This window comes from Vidua chalybeata, unplaced genomic scaffold, assembly GCF_026979565.1.
Source record: "Vidua chalybeata isolate OUT-0048 unplaced genomic scaffold, bVidCha1 merged haplotype W_reject_6, whole genome shotgun sequence".
NCBI classification, from domain to species: Eukaryota; Metazoa; Chordata; class Aves; order Passeriformes; family Viduidae; genus Vidua; species Vidua chalybeata.
In genome coordinates, this window is record NW_026530355.1 from 526,350 (window position 1) to 536,997 (window position 10,648).

Consider the following 10,648-nt stretch of genomic DNA (forward strand, 5'->3'; position numbering starts at 1 on the left):
TTGGTTCCTGGAGGTTCCATGATGTCACAATGGCCTCCTTGGTTCTGGACAGTAACAATGGAGCCTCGGTTCCACGAGGTTCCATGATGTCACAATGGTCTCCCTGTGTTCTTGACTGTTAACAATGGAGCCTGGGTTCCACAAGGTTCCATGATGTCACAAGGGTCTCCGCGGTTCTGGAGGGTAACAATGGGGCCTTGGTTCCACGAAGTTTCATGATGTTGCAATGGTCTCTTTGGTTCTGGACGGTAACAATGGAGCCTTGGTTCCACGAGGTTCCATGATGTCACAATGGTCTCCTTTTTTCTGGAGGGTAACAATGGTGCCTCGGTTCCACGAGCTTCCATGATGTCACAATGGTCTCCTCGGTTCTGGACGGTAACAATGGAGCCCTGGGTCCATGAGGTTCCATGATGTCACAATGTTCTCCTTTGTTCTGAATGGTTACAATGGAGCCTTGGTTCCACGAGGTTCCATGATGTCACAGTGGTCTCCTCCTTTATGGACGGTAACAATGGAGCCTTGCTTCCACGAGGTTCCATGATGTCACAATGCTCTTAAGGTTCAGGATGGTAAAAATGAAGCCTTGGTTCCACGGGGTTCCATGATGTCAAAATGGTCTCCGAGATTTTGGACGGTAGCAATGGAGCCTAGTTTCCACGAGGTTCCATGATGTCACATTCATATCCTTGGTTTTTGAGGGTAAAAATGGAGCCTTGGTTCCACGAGGTTCCATGATGTCACATTCATATCCTTGGTTTTCGAGGGTAAAAATGGAGCCGTGTTCCACGAGGTTCCATGATGTCACAATGGTCTCCTTGGTTCTGGATGGTTACAATGGAGACTTGTTTCCACGAGGTTCCATGATGTCACAATGGTATTTGCGGTTATGGAATGGATCAATGGAGCCTTGGTTCCACGAGGTTCGACGATGTCACAAGGATCTCCTTGGTTCTGGAGGGTAACAATGGAGCCTTGCTTCCACGAGGTTCCATGATGTCACAATGCTCTTATCGGTTCTGGATGGTAATAATGGAGCCTTGCTTCGACGAGATTCCATGATGTCACAAGGGTCTCCTAGGATATGGATTGTAAAAATGGAGCCTCTGTTCTACGAGGTTCCATGATGTCACAATGTTCTCCTTGGTTCTGGACGGCAACAATGGAGCCTTGCTTCCACTAGATTCCATGATGTCACAATGCTCTTAGGGTTTTGGATGGTAAAAATGGAGCCTTGGTTCCACGAGGTTCCATGATGTTGCAATGGTGTCCTCGGTTCTGCACGGTAACAATGGAGTCTTGCTTCCACTAGGTTCCATGATGTCACAATGGTCTCCTTGGTTCTGGAGGATAACAATGGAACCTTGGTTCCACGAGGTGCCATGATGTCACAATGGTCTCCTAGATTTTGGACGGTAGTAATGGAGCCTTGGTTCCTCGAGGTTCCATGATGTCACAATGGTCCCTTTAATTCTGGAGGGTAACAATGGGGGCTTGGTTCCATGAGGTTCCATTATGTCACAAGTTTCTCCATGGTTCCAGATGGAAAGATTGGAGCATTGTTTCCAAGAGGCTCAATGATGTCAGTATGGTCTCCTAGATTTTGGATGGTAGCAACAGAGCCTTGGTTCCACGAGGTTCCATGATGTCAAAAGGGCCTCCTCGTTTATGGACCGTAACAATGGGGCCTTGGTTCCATGAGGTTCCATGAGGTTCCATGAGGTTCAATGATGTCACAATGGTCTCTTTGGTTCTGGACGGTAAAAATGGAGCCTTGCTTCCACGAGGTTCCATGATGTCACAACGGTCTCCTTGGTTTTGGAAGGTAACAATGGAGCCTTGGTTCCACGAGGTTCCATGATGTCACAATGGTCTCCTCGGTTCTGGACGGTAACAATGGAGCATTGGTTCCATGAGGTTCCATGATGTCACAATGGTCTCCTCGGTTCTGGACGGTAACAATGGGGCCTTGGTTCCATGACATTCCACGATATCCCCATGTTCTTTAGGGTTCTGGATGGTAACAATGGAGCCTTGGTTCCACGAGGTTCCATGATTTCACAATGGTCTCCTCGGTTCTGGAGGGTAACAATGGAGCCTTGGTTTCACGAGGTTTCATCATGTCAAATTTGTATTTTTAGTTTTGGAGGGTAACAATGGAGTCTTGCTTCCACGAAGTTCCTTGATTGCCGAGCCGTGGGGGCTTTTAGCCACTCGGCACGAAGCTCAGATAGCTGGTACATCTGAGGGTCCACCAGAAGAACGGGAGGGACACTCGGGCTGCTGAAATCCTGCTCGTTTATTGAAGGGTCGCAGAAGGGGCAAACAGGGAGACAACGAAGCAGAAGGGAGGCAGATTCCGAGAGCCCCGAAAGGCGGGGTGAGGATTCTTTTACTGCGTAGGGGTAGGAGGGTTTAGCATTCGAGGGTACAATCGGGAAAAGGCTAAAGGGAAGGGAAATATAACATTAACCAGTGGGGAAAAGGGAAAGGAGTGTTCTTGGTGGAAGAACCAAAGGGAAAACGTGGAACAGAGAAGATTCTAGGCTAAGGGGCAGACTTGAACAATAACTGACAGGACAGGGGGAGGGTACAATTCTCTTACAAAAGGGGGTGGAGAACTCATACAACTGCTGTTTCCCATGGCAACCCTAGACTGCCTTCCCCAACCCCTCCTCCTACAGAGAGGTTTCTGCAGCTCCCTCTCAGGGCCTGATGTTCAGGGCCTGAGCACAAAGCCCCAGAGGCTCATTCAAGTCCTTGTGCTGTGTCTGTGCTGCTGAGCTGGGCCGGGCTCCTGGCACAGAGGGTGATCCTGGCAACCAAGAAGAGCTTCAAAAGCACATTTCTCTGGATGAGCAGCTCTTCTCCCAGCCCAGCAGGGCTGGGGCACTGCCTGCAGCCTGCCCGGGCACAACCCAGAGGCACAGAGAGCTTCAATCAGTCAGGGCTGGGAAGGTGCTGAGAAGTGCCTGGGGCAGAATCACTGCCAGCCTTTGGCACAGGAACCTCTGGCTGCAGGACAAGGCAGCTGCAGCTCCTGCAGTGATCTCCTCAAGCTGGAACATCCCAATGCCCACAGACCCTGTGAGTACAACTCTGAGTATTTCTGGTGCAGGACAGGTGAAATGCTCATGAAGCTCTGACATGCTGGGGGGGTTCTGATCAGTCATGGAATATTTCCAAGGCAAGGATTTTGACAAAAATGAGGAAATAGGCTCCTAAGACTTTGTATGCAGTTTCCTGCTATTGGAGAATGACAGGGAAGGGGGATAAATATTAAAGGTTGATTGTGAATTTTGAAAAGCACCTGAGACATCTGAACTGTTACTTTTAGTGATCAGTAGGTTCACAGGAGATCCCTAATGTGCTTTCACCCACTCTGCCCATGGACAGCAGCAGCATCACCTCTGCTGGAGCCATCAGTCTCAGTCTGAGCTCTCCTTTCTCCAAGCTGCAAACAGAAGCTGCCCCCAGCCAGTGCCCTGCAAACAGGCAGGGTTCTGTCAGGCCAAGGAGAGTGCACAGAGATTTGGGGTCTGTGAGTGCTGGCACGGAGAGATCAGGTACAGGGAAATACCTGCAGGAGGAAAATCTCCAGGAAGCAGAGAGAAGATCAGGCAAGGAGAGAGAACAAAACCCAGAAGTGCTGTGGCAGGCAGAGTTTAGAGATGTGCAGAGGATCCCCTCCAGTGCAGCCCCTCCCTCTGCACAAGCCCCCTCCCTCCTGTGCCCCCAGCCAAGCCTCTGCCCTCAGGGCCGGGGCTCCAAGGCGTGCAGCCCCTCCTGTGCAGGCAGAGCTGCAGCAGAGCCGTGGGGCAGCTCTGCAGCCCCGGGCCCAGTTCCCTCTGCAGAGCACAGGGCTGGGAGCAGCTGCCCGGCACTGGGGGCTCTGGCAGGGGGCACAGCTGGCTCAGGGTGACACAGCTGTCTCCAGGGCCCGGCTCTGGGCAACGCTGGCAGTGCAGACAGGGAAGGAGCTGCATCTCCCTTCATCCAATGCCATCAGAAGGATTCTTGGAAGTCTCCCTGAGATTTCAGTCCAAGCTGGGAGCTCCAATCCAGGATGCAAACCTGTCCTACAGCATCTCTGAGTTATAAGATTGATGGGGAAAGACAGAGGTGTTGTGACACTGAAGATGCTGCTGGGTTGGTGAAATGAGCAATGTGAGTCCTTGGCTACAAATGTGGAGCTGGGCTGTGGTGGATCCATCTGTTCTCAGCAGTACCTGGTGACATTTTAGGGGAAGTAGGAGAATGTGATCACCCTCCACCTGAGAGAGGTTAAAGCCCCAAGAAAGTCTGAACAGGTGAGAATGACAGACCATCTCCCCTCACTCTCCTCTCATCACTTTGCCTCACACAACTTGCTATATTCTCCCTGGGGAAGCAGAAATGCAGAGATTTTGATATACAAGAATACTAGGAAAAATATTGGGGAGCTTATAAAGAAAACCCCAGAACTCTTAAACACAGATTTGTGTCCGTGTGTGCTACAGAGGAGGGTGTATGGGAAATGTCTTGGATTTTGGTTACAGGTATCTCCTCTAACTCTTCCCTGTCCTTTTCTCCATGAACAGGTCCCCCTGTGCAGCCACAGCAAATGTCCAACAGCAGCTCCATCAGCCACTTCCTGCTGCTGGCACTGGCAGAGACGCGGCAGCTGCAGCTCCTGCACTTCTGCCTCTTGCTGGGCATCTCCCTGGCTGCCCTCCTGGGCAACGGCCTCATCATCAGCGCCGGAGCCTGCGGCCACCACCTGCACACGCCCATGTTCTTCTTCCTGCTCAACCTGGCCCTCAGCCACCTGGGCTCCATCTGCACCACTGTCCCCAAAGCCATGCACAATTCCCTCTGGGACACCAGCACCATCCCCTACTCAGCATGTGCTGCTCAGCTGTTTCTGTTTCTCTTCATCTCAGCAGAGTTTTCCATTCTCACCATCATTTCCTACGACCGCTTCGTGTCCATCTGCAAACCCCTGCACTACGGGACCCTCCTGGGCAGCAGAGCTTGTACCCACATGGCAGCAGCTGCCTGTGCCAGTGCCTTTCTCAATGCTCTCATGCACACAGCCAATACATTTTCCCTGCCCCTGTGCCATGGCAATGCCCTGGGCCAGTTCTTCTGTGAAATCCCCCAGATCCTCAAGCTCTCCTGCTCATACTTCTACCTCAGGGAACTCGGCGTTTCTGTTTTCACTCCCTTCTTAGCTTTTGGCTGTTTGGTGTTCATTGTTTTCTCCTAAGTGCAGATCTTCAGGGCTGTGCTGAGGATCCCCTCTGAGCAGGGTCAGCACAAAGCCTTTTCCACCTGCCTTCCTCACTGGGCCGTGGTCTCCCTGTTCCTTAGTACTGGCACATTTGCCTACCTGAAGCCTCCCTCCATGTCCTCCCCATCCCTGGATCTGGCAGTGTCAGTTCTGTACTCGGTGGTGCCTCCAGCCCTGAACCCCCTCATCTACAGCCTGAGGAACCAGGAGCTCAAGGCTGCAACTGTGGAGACTGATCACGGGACAATTTCAGAAACAGTAGACATATGGCTTATTTCTGCAAATCATTTGTAATAAAATTCATCTTTGATATTTCATGTTGGGTTTTGAGGTTGGTTTCTTCTTTTCATTCCTCTGATTTGGTTTTTGAATGTTGTCCACAAAGATATGCCATTGCTTGTGCCATTTCTCATTTTATTTCTCTCCACCTCTGCTCAGGCTCCAGATTGTGTCAATCAGGAGCTGTGCTCTCAGCCACTTTAAATGAACGAAAGGATCTCCCAGCAGAGTTTTCACTGGACATCTGCCTTTTGTTGCCTTCTCTGGGGCTGCAGCAGCAATGTCTGTGTGCAGAGCTGGGGGCAGATCAGTGCTGGCACAGCAGCTGTGCCCAGCAGCAGCAGCAGCACTTGGTGTTGCCAGTGCTGCTCCCGTGGCCCTGCCTCGCTGCCCTGGTGGCCCTGGTGTTGCTGCAGGGCCTGAGTGCTCTCGGGGCCGGGCACAGTCCTGGGGGTGGCAGTGCCGGGGCTGCAGCAGGGACAGGCCATGGGCACTGCTGGGGCAGCGCTGATGCCTCAGGCCAGGGCCTGGGGGCTCCAGGCTCCTTGCCCAGGCTCTCTCAAGAACACGGCCAGGCCAATGCTCAGCACAGAAAACCCCCGTCAGCAGCCCCAGGCTGGCCGTGGGCAGGCTGGGGGCAAACAGCACGGCTGGTGCTCTGCCAGGGCCCTGGGGGAGACTGGAAGGAGCAGCAGAGCAGGGGCTGATCCATCCCCAGTGCGCTGCACAGCCCAGGGCAGCGTTCCAGAGCGTCCTCATGGAGCTGCCAACAACATCCCCCCTCTGCAGCCCTGGCCTCTCCCCCAGCTCACACAGGTGCCCCATCCTTGCAGGCACAGACACGGCAGCACTGGCTCAGGAGCCCCTGTTTGCATTGCACACAGCAGGCAGGAGCACCCCCGTGCTGCTGCTGTGGGGACATGAACCTGAGGGAGCACAAATGCCATCAGCCCCTGGGGCCAGGAAGGGCTGGGGGACGCCAGGGAAACCACTCAGCTTTGTCCTGGCCTCTGCACTCAGCCAGAAAGTTTGTTCCCATCAGCTGGGAGTTTCCTGTCCCACTGCAGACGCTGTTGCTCAGAGCCAGGGCTGCCTGGCAGCCACCCCCAAACTGCCCTGAGCATTTCCTTGGCTTTACCTTTACTTTCTTTACTCTTCCTTCTACAAATTTCTTTCTCTTGCCCAGCCCTGTTCCCTGCCCTGCAAACAGCCCATCCCTGTTTGCCGTCTCCTCTCTGGCCCCACTCCCCATTTCAGTTCCTGACTTGGCACCATGGGAATGGCCCTTGGGGAGCAGGATCATCCCACAAGTGCTGCAGGAATTGTCTGCAGGCTCCTGCAGTGCCTCGTGCTGCTCCCTTGCCAGAGGCACCCCAGGGCAGGGGGCACATCTGGGCTGCTGTGTCTGCCTGTGGGGCTCCCTGTTCTGGGCAAGGAGGAGGGGCTGCAGAGGCTCTGCAGGACTGACAGGATGGGCTTTGGGGCTGTGAGGAGAAGCTGAGGGACCTGGGCTGCTGCAGCTTCTGAAGAGGAGGCCCAGGGCTCCTCCTGCAACTGCTCCAAGGGTGGTTTCAGAGAATCCCAGAACCAGCCAGGCTACAAAAGACCTTGGAGATCATCAAGTCCAACCTGTGCCCTGACACTGCCTTGTCTCCCCTGAGCCTTCTATTCTCCAGGATAAACAACCCCAGCTCCCTCAGCTGCTCCTCACAGGACTTGTGTGGCAGAGCCCGCACCAGCCTTGTTGCCCTTCTCTGGACACGCTCCAGCCCCTCCATGTCCTTCCTAAATTGGGGACCCAGAACTGGACACAGCACTCCAGGTGCTGCCCAACCAGTGCCCAGTACAGGGGAAGAATCACTGCCCTGCTCCTGCTGGCCACACCATTCCTGATCCAGGCCAGGAGCCATTGGCCTTCTTGGCCACCTGGGCACACTGCTGGCTCATGTCCAGCCTGCTGTCCATCAGTGCCCCCAGGTCCCTTTCTGCCTGGCTGCTGTCCAGCCCCTCTGTCCCCAGCCTGTAGCTCTGCAGGGGTTTTTGTGGCCAAAGTGCAGGACCCGGCACTTGGTCTTGTTAAACCTCACCTTGTTGGACCTGGATCCAGCCTGTCAGGTCCCTCTGCAGAGCCCTCCTACCCTCCAGCACATCCACACTCACACCCAGCTTGGTGTCATCTGCAAATTTCCTGATGGTGGATTCAGTCCCCTCATGCAGATCATCAATGCAGACATTGAAATCCACGCTGGCTGGCTCTGATCCCTCGGCCATCCTGTGGGTGCCCTGTGATGGCACTCAGGGTGATCTGTTCCAGAACCTTGCTGGGCACCGAGGTCAGGCTGACAGGCCTGCAGTTCTCCAGATCCTCCTTCCAGCCCTTCTTGGGGATGGGCTCACACTGGCACCTCCAGTGCTCTGGGGCCTCCCTGGTGAGCCAGGACTGATGAGAAATGATGGAGAGCAGCTTGGGGAGCTCATCCACCAGCTCCCTCATCTCCCTAGGATGGCTCCCATCTGGTGCCAGAGACACCTGTGAGCATCTGATTGGCTCAGCAGGTCCCCAGCTGCTCCCTCCTGGATTCCAGGGAGCTGTTCTGCTCCCTGTCCCCATCCACCAGCTCAGGAGAACACTTGTCCTGAGCATGACCTGTCCTAATGTTGAATACTGGGGCAAAGAAGGCATTAAGCAGCTCAGCTTTTCCTTATCTTTAGTTACTTTATTCCCCACTGCATCCAATAAAGAGTAGAAGTTCTACTTATCCCTCCTTTTGCTATTAGTTTATTTTTAAAACACTTGTTATTCTTTTTCACAGAAGTGGCCAGCTTAAGCTCTAATTGACCTTTCACCACTCTACTTTCTGCACGACCTAACAACATCCTTAAAGATTTCCTGACATGCCTGATCTTCTCTCCAAAGTTGATGCACCCTCTTTTTTCCTGAGTTCCCACAAAAGCTCCATGCACAGACAGAGCAGTCCTTTTTCCTCGCTGGCTCAACTTGGGCACAGAGGGACAGGCTGCTCCTTCCCCCTTAGGATTTCTTTCTTGAGATGTGTCCATCCTTCCTGGACCTCTTTGTTTTTAAGGGCTGTTTCCCTGAAAGAATCAGTACTTGATTCGCTACTCTCCAAATCTGCATCCTGAATAAGCCCAGGTCTGCCCTCTGTAATTCCTGTGTAGAAGTTTGGCTGCTGCCCTCCTTCTTTCACAGAACATTGAAAACTTGATTATTTCATGGTCACTGTGCCCCAGGCAGCCTCTGAGCACCACATTTGCCACCAGCCCTTCTCTGTTTGTGAACAGCAGGAGACAGAGCTTTCCTTGGGAGTGGGAGTTACCAAAATTTTGGTAAAACAGAAAACTCCTTAACCCCAATGTAGCATTAGGAAGCAGCATTCTTTATTCAGCTGGATGCATGGGGGATAGCTCCTCCCAAAGCCATGCATGCTGAGTGCAGGAGAGTTTCTGTTCATATTCTGTATTTTGCACACATATGCATTGATTGCCTGGGACTAAACACACAGATGATAATCATTTCCCCAAAATCATGAACACATTTCCCCCCCCATTTTTTGCATGCATTTTTCTGTCCTGGGGGATCTCTCTGGTGGTCCCTGGTGGTCGTGGACCCCAATGTTCCCGTCAGCCTGGCTGAGCTGGCAGGACACTGAGGCTGGTGAATTTCAGTTCCCCTTCTCACACAATGGGCATTGTGTGCTTTCCATAGGCCTGGGGTTTTGCAGAACGAGCATTGTGTGTGCTCAGCAGGTGGAGACAATTTATCATCTGGGAACATGAGGTCACAGAGTGGGATATGACATCACAGAGTGGGTTATGTGAGGTCATCACACAACTATGGTATCATTGGCTGTCTCTGTGACATCACAGAGTCAGCTGTGACATCACAGGGCAGAGGTCTGACATCACAGAGCAGGCTATGACATCACAGAACAGGCTGTGACATTAGAGACCAGCTGTGTGACATTCGAGAAATGTAGAGGAATTTCTCATGGAACAAGGGCATGATATCCTTGATGGCATTTCTTTGCAGGAACTGGACAACCCTGGCCTGCAGATTACGGAGATACTTTAGTTACTTGAGAAGAATTTAGGACATCCTTGGAAAGACAATAAGCTTTGTATGAATACAATAGTCTATGCTGGATGCTGAAAACTGTCACGTACTATAACCTGATCAGATGCCTGTAGTATAACAGCCAATCAATAAGTGACTTGTAGATGTAATCATATGACCTTAACCAATGAATGTTAATTAGCTATTGTATGATGTAAGGCAGTAGGGTATAAAATATGGATAAATTAGACCATAAAGGAGGATGACATCTGGCCATAATGGTTTGAGTGTCATTACTCCGGCCGGCTCTCCGTGGGACCCCCTTCATACTGGCACCATGAACAGGGACTCCGTTGCTTAAATGCGGATCACTTAAATGCGGAAGGCTCCCAAACATCAGGTAAGCACCTGATTTGGGAGCCGGAGAGCTGGAGGCAGGAGAGGCCTGGTAGGCAAACGCAAGAGCAGAGTCCGGAGCTTGAGCGGCCGATCAAGCCCCTGCCAAGGTAAGACCAGGATGGAATTATACGCGGCAGTTAAATTACTGACAACTATCCTCTCAAAGAGAGGTGAGGACACCAAAGAAGAAGTAATAGCCCTAATAAAATGGGCATGTAAAAATAGAAAGCTTTCTGAACCTGCCCTGCTCTTTAGTGAATCTGAGTGCAAGAGGTAGGAAACTTCCTCTGGGATATCATGATAGAAGGTGGAAAAATGGAAAAGAAGCAAAGGAGGTAGGAGTTACTTGGAAATCTATCACCAATACTTCAGAGACTATGAAAGCTGAGAAAAAGGTAGCTGCCGCAGCCATTGAGGATTTGGGAGGCGATGTGAGTGGAACAAAGCAACAAGTTCCTTCCAAGCCATCACGTCTCGCTAACTTTTTTGGAGTTGGAAAGGTCCCCATGAAAGGAATCTCTGCCCCTGTTTGCTCTAATTTGCAAGAGTTGCTAAATAATCCATCACAAAAAGAGGAGGTTGCCCCATCAGAGTCTGCTGCAGCTGGTCAGAAATTAGAAAAA

At 52.0% G+C, this 10,648-nt stretch overlaps 1 pseudogene; it reads left to right on the plus strand.

The window, feature by feature from the left end:
• Positions 1 to 2,057: 2,057 nt before the first annotated feature.
• On the plus strand, positions 2,058 to 5,566 carry LOC128783238 (olfactory receptor 14J1-like; annotated as a pseudogene).
• The last annotated feature ends 5,082 nt before the right edge of the window (positions 5,567 to 10,648 follow it).